Source organism: Bubalus bubalis, chromosome 23 (genome assembly GCF_019923935.1).
Source record: "Bubalus bubalis isolate 160015118507 breed Murrah chromosome 23, NDDB_SH_1, whole genome shotgun sequence".
Classification (NCBI taxonomy): Eukaryota; Metazoa; Chordata; class Mammalia; order Artiodactyla; family Bovidae; genus Bubalus; species Bubalus bubalis.
Window position 1 is genome coordinate 585,691 of NC_059179.1, and position 12,528 is coordinate 598,218.

General features: G+C 33.1%; 1 pseudogene; it reads right to left on the bottom strand.

Moving 5' to 3' along the window:
- Positions 1-1,608: 1,608 nt before the first annotated feature.
- LOC112581653 lies at positions 1,609-2,548 on the bottom strand (annotated as a pseudogene).
- Positions 2,549-12,528: the final 9,980 nt, after the last annotated feature.

A 12,528-nucleotide genomic window follows, 5' to 3' on the forward strand; every position in this document is an offset into this window, starting at 1 on the left:
CTTTATTATTTATCTAATAATAGTTTGTCCCTCTAGAGTATGAAATTTAAGTGAAAACTGGGTTTTTCTTCTCTGTAATGCATCATTGTAACTACATGATATAGTTATGTGAAGCTTTTTTAGATATGAAAACAAAATCAGTCACCATATGAATTCTCTTTAGTGATGATAGTCAATGCTATATGGAAGAGAACAACCATGCAGCTGATCCCTGCCACAATACTGGACAATGCATGTGATACAATCAAACTATATTATTATAAACCATAAATTTTGGATATAATTTGTTGTGCAGCAACAGAATATTGAAACAGAGGACTTCAAAATGGCTACAAAACCAACTTTTATATTTTACTTCCTTTAGTCTTCTCAATGGGTAATTTGTAATAGCCACAGTTGTCATCTGTTACTGTCATCTGCATATTATCTCCTCTGAAATGATTGCTATAATTTTGTGGTGCCTTTTAGATGTCTTTTTTGATGACATGATACCTACTCAAAGAAGAGAACTAGCTGATAGATGAATTATGGTCTTATGAAAAATAATTTAAACACCTAATATAATAAGAGAAAGACAGATTTAAAAAGAAAAAAATAAAAAAAAAAAAAAACCTTCCTCAGATTGCATCATTTCCCAATCAGTTTGACTGAAAATGATCCAGTGTACTGTCCGTAGTTCAACTCTTTCCATTTGAAGAAATACAAGATCTTTTTAATAGTAATTTCTTTTAGTTTAATATAGTGATTCTATCTTATCAAGTATAATCCTTTACAACCAGGGAAACGTGGGAAAATAATGTACTAAATACCCCAAGTATTTTTATTTTAATTTCAATTATATATTCACCAAAAGAATTAAAAAAAAAAAAGCAAGAGATCTTAGAGAATGGATAACACAATATCGGCAGAAAAGGATTGAATTCCATACATCTTATATCTCTGAACAGCAAACATGAATTCATATGTTTTGCATTAGTAAAAATTAAGTTAACAAATTATCAAGATGCTAGTAGCATGATTTGGCTACATAAAACATATCTACAGAGAAGAATTCAGAAACAAGCAAAGGGTAAAAATTTATTGCCACACTACAAAAATTTAAGGGTCATTATGCAGTTTTATATTTAATCTTTACAGAAGAATCAAATTGAAGTCATTGAAAGGTAAAATGTCTAAAGTTAAAAACACATAGGTATTTAACAACTGTCCTCCAAACTTTTGCCATCTGTATTATCTAAAAACATCATGAAAAGGAGGAGGGGGGGAGTGCATGATAGTTATATGAACAGGAAAGTACAAAAATATCTATGGTTTTACGGGAAAAGGTAAGTAAGTGATACTATATTTTCTTTTAAAATTGCAAATCACCAGTAAATTTGTGGACTGAATATAATATTGCCTAAATACATAGTTTCTTATCAGCAAGACAGCATAATATAATCCTGATATTTAAAAAATCCAGCATAAAACAATAAGGCCAGGAATGAATGAATATAATATATCTATTAATCATGTGGAAAGAGCAACCTAACTATTTCTGATTATACAATGGCAAAATTAAATAGGAAAACAGAAAATGAGTTTAAATCAAGCAGCTAATGCTTTAAATTAAGGTAGCAGTTTTCTCAAGGCTGTCAAGACATCCTTGTTTCTCAACGTGTATATCAGGGTGTTAAACATCAGGGTGATAGTGTTATAGAAAAGTGAGAGAACTTTGTCTGTTCTGGAAGAATTTCTGGATTTAGGTCGTAAATATGTAACGATTGCAGATCCAAGTAATAAAGTCACAACCATGGCATGAGATGAGCAGGTGGAGAAAGCCTTTGCTCTTCCTGTTGCCAATGGCAACTTCAGGATGGTGAAGGAATCTACTGTAGGAGCCAAGAATTAGCAGAACAGGGACCATGACAAAAAGCACAGAAACTGTAAAGACCAACATCTCGTTCAGAATATTGTCCCCACAGGCCAGCTTCAGCACTGGGGGGATGCCACAGAAGTAATGATTAATTTGGTTGAACCTACAAAAGGACAGAGAGAAAATCTGGCATGTCTGCCCTACCTCAATTGGAACTCTAGTGACTCAGCAGGCAGCCACCAGCTGGACATGGACCTTGTGGTTCATGACCAGAGGATAGTGCAGGGGGCTACAAATGGACTCATAGCGATCATAGGTCATCACTGTAAGAAGCAGACACTCTATGTTTCCAAATATAAGGACAAAATTCATCTGTGTTGCACAAACAAGCAAAGAAATATGTATTTTCTGAGTCCAAAGGTTTATGAGCATTCTAGGAAGAGTGGCAGACACATAACAGATTTCCAAGAAGGAAAAATTACTGAGGAAAAGTACATGGGAGTCTGGAGAGTCTGGTCTGTTTCTGCTTATGAGAATAATGATGCCCTTTCCCACCAGAGTTTACTATCACAGAGATAAACAGAAACATCACAAAAAGAAATATTTGAGATTGGGAACTTCAGAAAATCCCAAAAGAACAAATTCCATCATTGAAGTGAGATTCACATTTGCTAGATATTTTTGAGGTTCCATATGTGAAAATAGTACAATTAGACATTTATCTTTTTTGTTTTGTAATTCTATAATTTAAAGGGATTTAGAGGAATCATTAATAATACATAAGATTTCTATTCTCTATTAATGTCTAGTATTTTATATCCTGGACTCAACACAACTGTGGTCTAATGGAGACTATGTATGCTAAATTCTAAATATAAAAGCATAAGTTGCAATTTAAGGTTTAACTTGAAATAAAAGTGATCATTTTGAATCTGTTTGTGTGCAGAGCAAAATCTATCCATTTTACTTACAATAAAAAAGCAAAATTCTAAAGTAGAAATATTTGCATCCCACTTTCTCAGTGGTAAGGCACCACCAAATTCTGTAATGTATTTTTAAGGAATTTCCAAAGCCTTCCATTGGAATTTTCTCAAGCATAAATCATGCCTTTCCTTCCATATTCTGCAATGATAGCTCTTACTTCTTGTGTGCACACTACATTTGACACCAATCTGACTGCCTTTATCTACTAAAATAAGCAACATAGCCAACAGGCATTATAAAGCAGGAACTTTCATTTATCTTTTACAAGGATGCAGCTTATGTTTGACTGTGTTCTTGACTGCCGGGGTCCAGCCCCGGCTGATCCAGGGTATTCGAAGTGGGGACAGCGTTGGCAACCTATTTAATTATTTATTCATCAAAGATATAAAGAGTAATAGAATGAGGATAGCTCAGTAGGAAAATTCAGTGGAGAAAAGAGGCTGAATAGCTTGGTTTACGTGGAAGACCAACAAAACTTTAAGACAAGAAATTTGCACCACTTAGGTAGGCCACAGGCATCCTTCCGTTCTCTTGAAGGAGAGGAGACACTGAAGCCTCCCTGGTCGGATCTTAGAAGCCCAGGCATAATTAGTAAGCATTGCTGGTTCCACACTCCAGATGGAGACTCAGCCAGAGTGAGAGAGAGCGCGACATGGGGAGACCAGTCTTTCAAGGAACTGATCCCAATTCATTATTTTCCAGAGTCTGTTTTTATACACTGAGATGTTATACAAAAGAAACGCAGGGACAGCAGTCCTGACTTTTATTAAAGTCAGGTGCTTCACACAAATGTATACAGAGGTCTTAGGTGTGTTACATCATCTTCTGGCCAGGGGGGCCTGCTGACAATTTATGACCCTCTCCTTGTGACAGTGGTCAGTCAACACTTATTTCTCCAGGAGTGATTATTCTTAAAACAGACATCACTCAAATAAAGTTACATTCCTATAGGGTGAGGGTGTAGTGGGTTTTAGTTAAGGAAAGAATTTACTTGGCCTAAGGTCTAATGTGATTTATATCAAAGGTTAATACTTATTTCTTCTATATATTCATTAATGTGTATAAGGGCAGGGGATGTGGAGACTTAGCAGTAAACATTAGCTCAACAAATGAAAAACCCTTCACCAATACAATTTCTAATCAGCCCATTATACTTATACTATAATAATTTTCTAACTTCTCTAAAGAACCTGTTTTTAGAAGGTTTAAAGCATCTCGTGCCTCTCACGGTTGGGAGGCTGTGAGCAATCACATGTGGCTGGACAAGCCTGTCAGGCAGGCTAGAGAACCTTCAGAGGAGTTTGTAGGTTAAAACACTCTTGTCACGCCCAGGAGTTTTTATTAACTGGAGCTCTAGGTTAACTCCTTCTCCGAAAGAGGTGGTGGGGGACAGCCCCCCGTAAAGTCAGAGGTGTAGGTGAGAGCACAAAGTAGTAAAGTAGGCAGGCTCTGGTTATGGGGGTAGATGCTCGAGGATTTCCAGGGGGACTCCTGAGGCTCGATCCCGCTTTTGCGTATGTCGAGCCTCCTTCCTCATGACTTTTGCCATGGGCAGAGTGCCTCACGCCGGCCCCCAACACTTGACTTATTGGTTGTTTAAGTAATAATGACAAACTTGAAGCAATTACACTGATAATATGATTTCTGAAACTCTGCCTGGTATATTTATTCTCAAATATCTTATGATGTGTCAGGGGTAACTTTCATTTAAAAATTATCATGCTAATAATATATCTAAGATGCAGCACATGAAAATTAAAACTGAAAAGTGTAAACTATTTAAAATATGGCTAATACACAGTTTTCAAAAGTATCAAAACCAGATAATATGTATATTTTAGCTAGTAGATAGGTGAGCAAGTATAGTTTCGGTTCGGTTCAGTTCAGTTCAGTCACTCATTTGTCTCCAACTCTTTGCGACCGCATTAATTGCAGTACACCAGGCCTACCTGTCTATCACCAACTCCCGGAGTTCACTCAGACTCACATGCATCCAGTCAGTGATGCCATCGAGCCATCTCATCACTGACGTCCCCTTCTCCTCAAGCCCCCAATCCCTCCAAGCATCAGTCTTTTCCAATGAGTCAACTCTTCATATATATATATATATATATATATAATAATTATAATCTTAATATTATAAAAGCATATATTTAATAATTATAATGCATTTGATATTATGATATACATAGATTATAATATTATATAATAATATTATAATATATATTATATTTAGATATATTATATATGTACATATGTATATATGTATATATTGATATTTATATATTATATATAAATATATATTGAATACAATACTATATAATATTATATATTTAATATATATAATATATATTATATATTTAATATATATTATATATTAGAATATATAATATAATATTTAATATAAAATTATATATAATATAAAATATATGATATATGTGGTATATTATATACATAATAATATATGATATATAACATATTTTAATTATATAATATGTAATATATCAGTTCAGTTCAGTTGCTCAGTCGTGTCCAACTCTTTGCGACCCCATGAATCTCAGCACACCAGGCCTCCCTGTCCATCACCAACTCCTAGAATTCACTCAGACTCACATCCATCGAGTCAGTGATGCCATCCAGCCATCTCATCCTCTGTCGTCCCCTTCTCCTCTTGCTCCCAATACCGCCTAGCATCAGCGTCTTTTCCAATGAGTCAACTCTTTGCAAGAGGCGGCCAAAGTACTGGAGTTTCAGCTTTAGCATCATTCCTTCCAAAGAAATCCCAAGGCTGATCTCCTTCAGAATGGACTGGTTGGATCTCCGTGCAGTCCAAGGGACTCTCAAGAGTCTTCTCCAACACCACACTTCAAAAGCATCAATTCTTCAGCGTTCAGTCTTCTACAGAGTCCAACTCTCACATTCATACATGACCACAGGAAAAACCATAGCCTTGACTAGACGGACCTTTGTTGGCGAAGTAATGTCTCTGCTTTTGAATATGCTATCTAGCTGGGTCATAACTTTTCTTCTAAGGAGTAAGCGTCTTTTAATTTCATGGCTGCAGTCACCATCTGCAGTGATTTTGGAGCCCAGAAAAATAAAGTCTGACACTGTTTCCACTGTTTCCCCATCTATTTCCCATGAAGTGGTGGGACCAGATGCCATGATCTTCATTTTCTGAATGTTGAGCTTTAAGCCAACTTTTTCACTCTCCATTTTCACTTTCATCAAGAGGCTTTAAGTTCCTCTTCACTTTCTATAAGGCTGGTGTCATCTGCATGCCTGAGGTTACTTATATTTCTCCCCGCAATCTTGATTCCAGCTTGTGTTTCTTCCAGTCCAGCGTTTCTCACGATGTGCTCTGCATATAAGTTAAATAAGCAGGGTGACAATATACAACCTTAACGTACTCGTTTTCCTATTTGGAACCAATGTGTTGTTCCATGTCCAGTTCTAACTGTTCTTTCCTGACCTGCATACAGAGTTCTCAAGAGGCAGGTCAGGTGATCTGGTATTCCCATCTCTTTCAGAATTTCCCACAGTTGATTGTGATCCACACAGTCAAAGCCTTTGGCATAATCAATAAAGCAGAAATAGATGTTTCTCTGGAACTCTCTTGCTTTTTCGATGATCCAGCAGATGTTGGCAATTTGATCTCTGGTTCCTCTGCTTTTTCTAAAACCAGCTTGAACATCAGGAGGTTCACAGTTCTCATATTGCTGAAGCCTGGATTGGAGAATTTTGAGCATTACTTTACTAGTGTGTGAGATGAGTGCAATTGTGCAGTAGTTTGAGCATTCTTTGGCATTGCCTTTCTTTGGGATTGGAATGAAAACTGACCTTTTCCAGTCCTGTGGCCACTGCTGAGTTTTCCAAATTTGCTGGCATACTGAGTGAGGCACTTTCCTTTTTTTTTTTTTTTTTTTTTTTTAAGGCTTCAAAATTTCTTTCTTTCTTTTTTTTTTAGAATTTTATTTTATTTTTTTAATTTTATTTTATTTTTAAACTTTACAATATTGTATTGGTTTTGCCAAATATCGAAATGAATCTGCCACAGGTATACATGTGTTCCCCATTCTGAACCCTCCTTCCTCCTCCCTCCCCATACCATCCCTCTGGGTCGTCCCAGTGCAGCAGCCCCAAGCATCCAGTATCATGCATCAAACCTGGACTGGCGACTCGTTCCATATATGATATTATATGTATTTCAATGCCATTCTTCCAAATCATCCCACCCTCTCCCTCTCTCACAGAGTCCAAAAGACTGTTCTATACATCTGTGTCTCTTTTGCTGTCTTGTATACAGGGTTATTGTTACCATCTTTCTAAATTCCATATATATGCGTTAGTATACTGTATTGCTGCTTTTCTTTCTGGCTTACTTCACTCTGTATAATAGGCTCCAGTTTCATCCACCTCATTAGAACTGATTCAAATGTATTCTTTTTAATGGCTGAGTAATACTCCATTGTGTATATGTACCACAGCTTTCTTATCCATTAACCTGTTTATGGACATCATGTTGCTTCCATGTCCTGGCTATTATAAACAGTGCTGCAATGAACATTGGGGTACATGTGTCTCTTTCAATTATGGTTTCCTCAGTATGTGTGCCCAGCAGTGGGATTGCTGGATCATAAGGCAGTTCTATTTCCAGTTTTTTAAGGAATCTCCACACTGTTCTCCATAGTGGCTGTACTAGTTTGCATTCCCACCAACAACGTAAGAGGGTTCCCTTTTCTCCACACCTTCTCCAGCATTTATTGCTTGTAGACTTTTGGATCACAGCCATTCTGACTGGCGTGAAATGGTACCTTATAATGGTTTCACAGCATCATCTTTCAGGATTTGAAATAGCTTAACTGGAATTCCATCACCTCCACTAGCTTTGTGTGTAGTGATGCTTTCTAAGGCCCACTTGACTTCACATTCCAGGATGTCTGGCTCTAGGTCAGTGATCACACCATCCTGATTATCTGGGTCATGAAGATCTTTTTTGTACAGTTCTTCTGTGTATTCTTTCCACCTCTTTTTGCTATCTTCTGCTTCTGTTAGGTCCATACCATTTCTGTCCTTTATCGAGCCCATCTTTGCATGAAATGTTCCCTTGGTATCTCTAATTTTCTTGAAGAGATCTCTAGTCTTTCCCATTCTGCTGTTTTCCTCTATTTCTTTGCACTGATCGCTGATGAAGGCTTTCTTATTCCTTCTTGCTATTCTTTGGAATTCTGCATTCAGATGCTTATATCTTTCCTTTTCTCCTTTGCTTTTCACTTCTCTTCTTTTCACAGCTATTTGTAAGGCCTCCCCAGACAGCCATTTTGCTTTTTTGCATTTCTTTTCCATGGGGATGGTCTTGATCCCTGTCTCCTGTACAATGTTGTCACAAACCTCATTCCATAGTTCATCAGGCACTCTATCTATCAGATCTAGGCCCTTAAATCTATTTCTCACTTCCACTGTATAGTCACAATGGATTTGATTTAGGTCATACCAGAATGGTCTAGTGGTTTTCCCTTCTTTCTTCAATTTAAGTCTGAATTTGGTAGTAAGGAGTTCATGATCTGAGCCACAGTCAGCTCCTGGTCTTGTTTTTGCTGACTCTATAGAGCTTCTCCATCTTTGGCTGCAAAGAATATCATCAATCTGATTTCGGTGTTGACCATCTGGTGATGTCCATGTATAGAGTCTTCTCTTGTGTTGTTGGAAGAGGGTGTTTGTTACGACCAGTGCATTTTCTTGGCAAAACTCTATTAGTCTTTGCCCTGCTTCTTTCCATATTCCAAGGCCAAATTTTCCTGTTACTCCAGAAGTTTCTTGACTTCCTACTTTTGCATTCCAGTCCCCTATAATGAAAAGGATATCTTTTTTGGGTGTTAGTTCTAAAAGGTCTCATAGGTCTTCATAGAACCGTTCAACTTCAGCTTCTTCAGTATTACTGATTGGGGCATAGACTTGGATTACTGTGATATTAAATGGTTTGCCTTGGAAACGAACAGAGATCATTCTCTCTTTTTGAGAATGCATCCAAGTACTGCATTACGGACTCTTTTGTTGACCATAATGGCTACTCCGTTTCTTCTGAGGGACTGTGTCTGCAGTAGTAGATATAATGTTCATCTGAGTTAAATTCACCCATTCCAGTCCATTTCAGTTCGCTGATTCCTAGAATGTCAACATTCACTCTTGCCATCTCTTTGTTTGACCACTTCCAATTTGCCTTGATTCATGGACCTGACATTCCAGGTTCCTATGCAATATTGCTCTTTACAGCATCAGACCTTGCTTCTATCACCAGTCACATCCACAGCTGGATATTGTTTTTGCTTTGGCTCCATCCCTTCATTCTTTCTGGAGTTATTTCTCCACTGATCTCCAGTAGCATATTGGGCACCTACTGACCTGGGGAGTTTCTCTTTCAGTATCCTATTATTTTGCCTTTTCATACTGTTCATGGGGTTTTCAAGGCAAGAATACTGAAGTGGTTTGCCATTCCCTTCTCCAGTGGAACACATTCTGTCAGATGTCTCCACCATGACCCGCCCGTCCTGGGTTGACCTACGGGCATGGCTTAGTTTCATTGAGTTAGACAAGGCTGTGGTCCTAGTGTGATTAAATTGACTATTTTTCTGTGAGTATGGTTTCAGTGTGTCTGCCCTTAGTGTGATCTAATTGTTTCCAACCCAGACGAGACTTTAAACCTAAATTACCATAGCCTGGTTTTATCTATAAAAATCCATTCCATAATTGTGGGAGGTTTTTTCCTCCTTTGCTGAAACTTTTCTTGTTGCTCTGATTGAGCTGGAGTAATAGAAAAAAGCTCAAATTTATGGCCAGAGTCAGAGCAGGCATAATTAATTGGCCCAGTGAGGGGGTCCCATCTAGTAATATCACAGTAATCTGAATATGACTACAATTTTTTTAAGTAAATTTTCTCAGGGCCAACTAGTTGAGTCTTGTAGTAGAGAAATTTAACAAGGTAACCCAGAACTAGACACAGGTAATTGGCCACAAACCCAACAATTGAATTGATTTCTAAAACTAGCATAGAATCAGGCCTATGATAGAAAAGCATTTGATTTATATGTAGAGGTCTAAGAAGTCAAGAAAACATAAATGATCATACAAATCAGGTCCAACAACTTGGGCAAGATGTCTACATCTGATGTCGTCATCTTCTCATCCTGATATAGTGTAGTTTCTCCTGCATGACCATCAATTTAAGGTAAGATCAGGTCGGCTCTCTTCTCTATAGACCAATGCACTATAGGGGCCAATCAGGGCACTCTGGCCAGTTGTCCACATCAGGAGGAGATCAGGGACAAAAGTGTCACAATTGTGGCCACTGGGTCTGGTTCATTGGCAGGCAAGCTGGCCCCTGAGTACCCCTAGTGGTTGGGATGTCATTCTCAGTGAAGAAGAGTCTCTGCCAGAGTTGCCATTTGTTGCAGGAAGGTGGACGCTTGAATATATATATATATATATGTATAAAATATATTATTATATATAAATATTATATATATATATATATTCTGTCATATTGAGTGCATATATATAATTATATATATTAGAATATATATAAATAAATATGTATAATATATATATATATATTATATATTACTATAGCATATATAATGTATTAGCATATATAGCATATATAATATATGCTATATATATTATATATGCTATATATATTATATAGCATATATTATATATATATATAAATTATATATAATATATAAAATATATATCATTATTATTTTAATATATTTATTATTATATTATAAATACTATATAATATATATAATATTAAATATTCATATACTATCATATATTGTATATTATATATTATATAATATATAATGCAATATATTATACTATAATATATTATAATACACATATTATAAATTTTAAAACTATTAAATTTATAAATTAAAATATGAATTTTTATAAATATTTAAAATTATAAGTATTATAATAATGCATTATAATATGTTATCATAATGTTATAATATAATATTATACATATTACTTTATATTGTATTATGTACATAAATTATAAGTAATATTATATATATTATTATGTATAATATATGTTATATATATAATATTACATGTATTACATTATATATACATAATATATATTAAGCATTTTATATATATTAATTTTATAAATTCTATATATTAATAATTATATTATTAGTTATAATTATATTATATGTTTCATATTATATATTCTATAATATGTATAATATATATCATATTATGATATTATATAAATAATATTATGTATATAGTATATTATATATGTATCATATATATTTATATATATAATATATATATATACATATCAAATGTATTATAGGCATATAATATATACAATATATAATACAATATAATATATAAAATATAATATATATAATTTAAAAAATATAATAATTATAATAAAAATATATTTATATATAATATAAATTTGATATAATTTAATATATTAAATATATATTCATATGTATTTAATATATATTTAATATAAAATATAAAATATATAATAAGTATAGTAAAACATAATATATACAGAATATATAATGTAATTATATATATTATATATTTTTATATATTCTTTATATTATGTTTAATATATATTATATATATTTTTAAATATATTATAAATATTATATTATATATATTTTATAAATATATTACATATATTATATATATTTATATTTTTATATATAATATGTTATACAAATTATATATATCTAATATAATATAATATATACTATATAATATATATAATATATAATATATATATACTATACTATATAGTATATTACATCTATATCATATAATATATATAATTATACATATATAATTATATATTATATTATATTACATATTTAATTATATTATATTATAATTTACTTTATTATATATATTATATAATATATTATTGTATATTATATATTAATATAATATATATTATATGTTATAATATATAATATATATTATACATAGCATTAACATATATTATAGATTTATATATTATATATATTATAGATTTAATTATATATAATTATATATATATTATAATATATCATTATATAATATATAATGTATATTGATATATATTATATAATATATATTTTATATATATTTTATATATTATATAATATATGTATATTATAGTACATATTTTTTATTGAATAACATATCTTATATAATATCATTATATAATATATATGATTAAAATATGATTAATTATATTAATTATATTATACATTATAATATGTATTATATAATTATGATTATATAATATATATGATTAATACATGATTATAATATATATGATTAACATATGATTGTAAAATATATCATTATATAATTATATCATTGTATAATCATTATGATACTATAATATATCATTATATAATATATACTGATATATGTATAGTATATCGGAGAAGGCCATGGCAACCCACTTCAGTACTCTTGCCTGGAAAATCCCATGGATCGAGGAGCCTGGTAGGCTGCAGTCCATGGGATCGCTAAGAGTTGGACAGGACTGAGTGACTTCACTTTCACTTTTCACTTTCATGCATTGGAGAAGGAAATGGCAACCCAGTCCAGTGTTTTTGCCTGGAGAATCCCAGGGACGGGGGAACCTGGTGGGCTGCCATCTATGGGGTCGC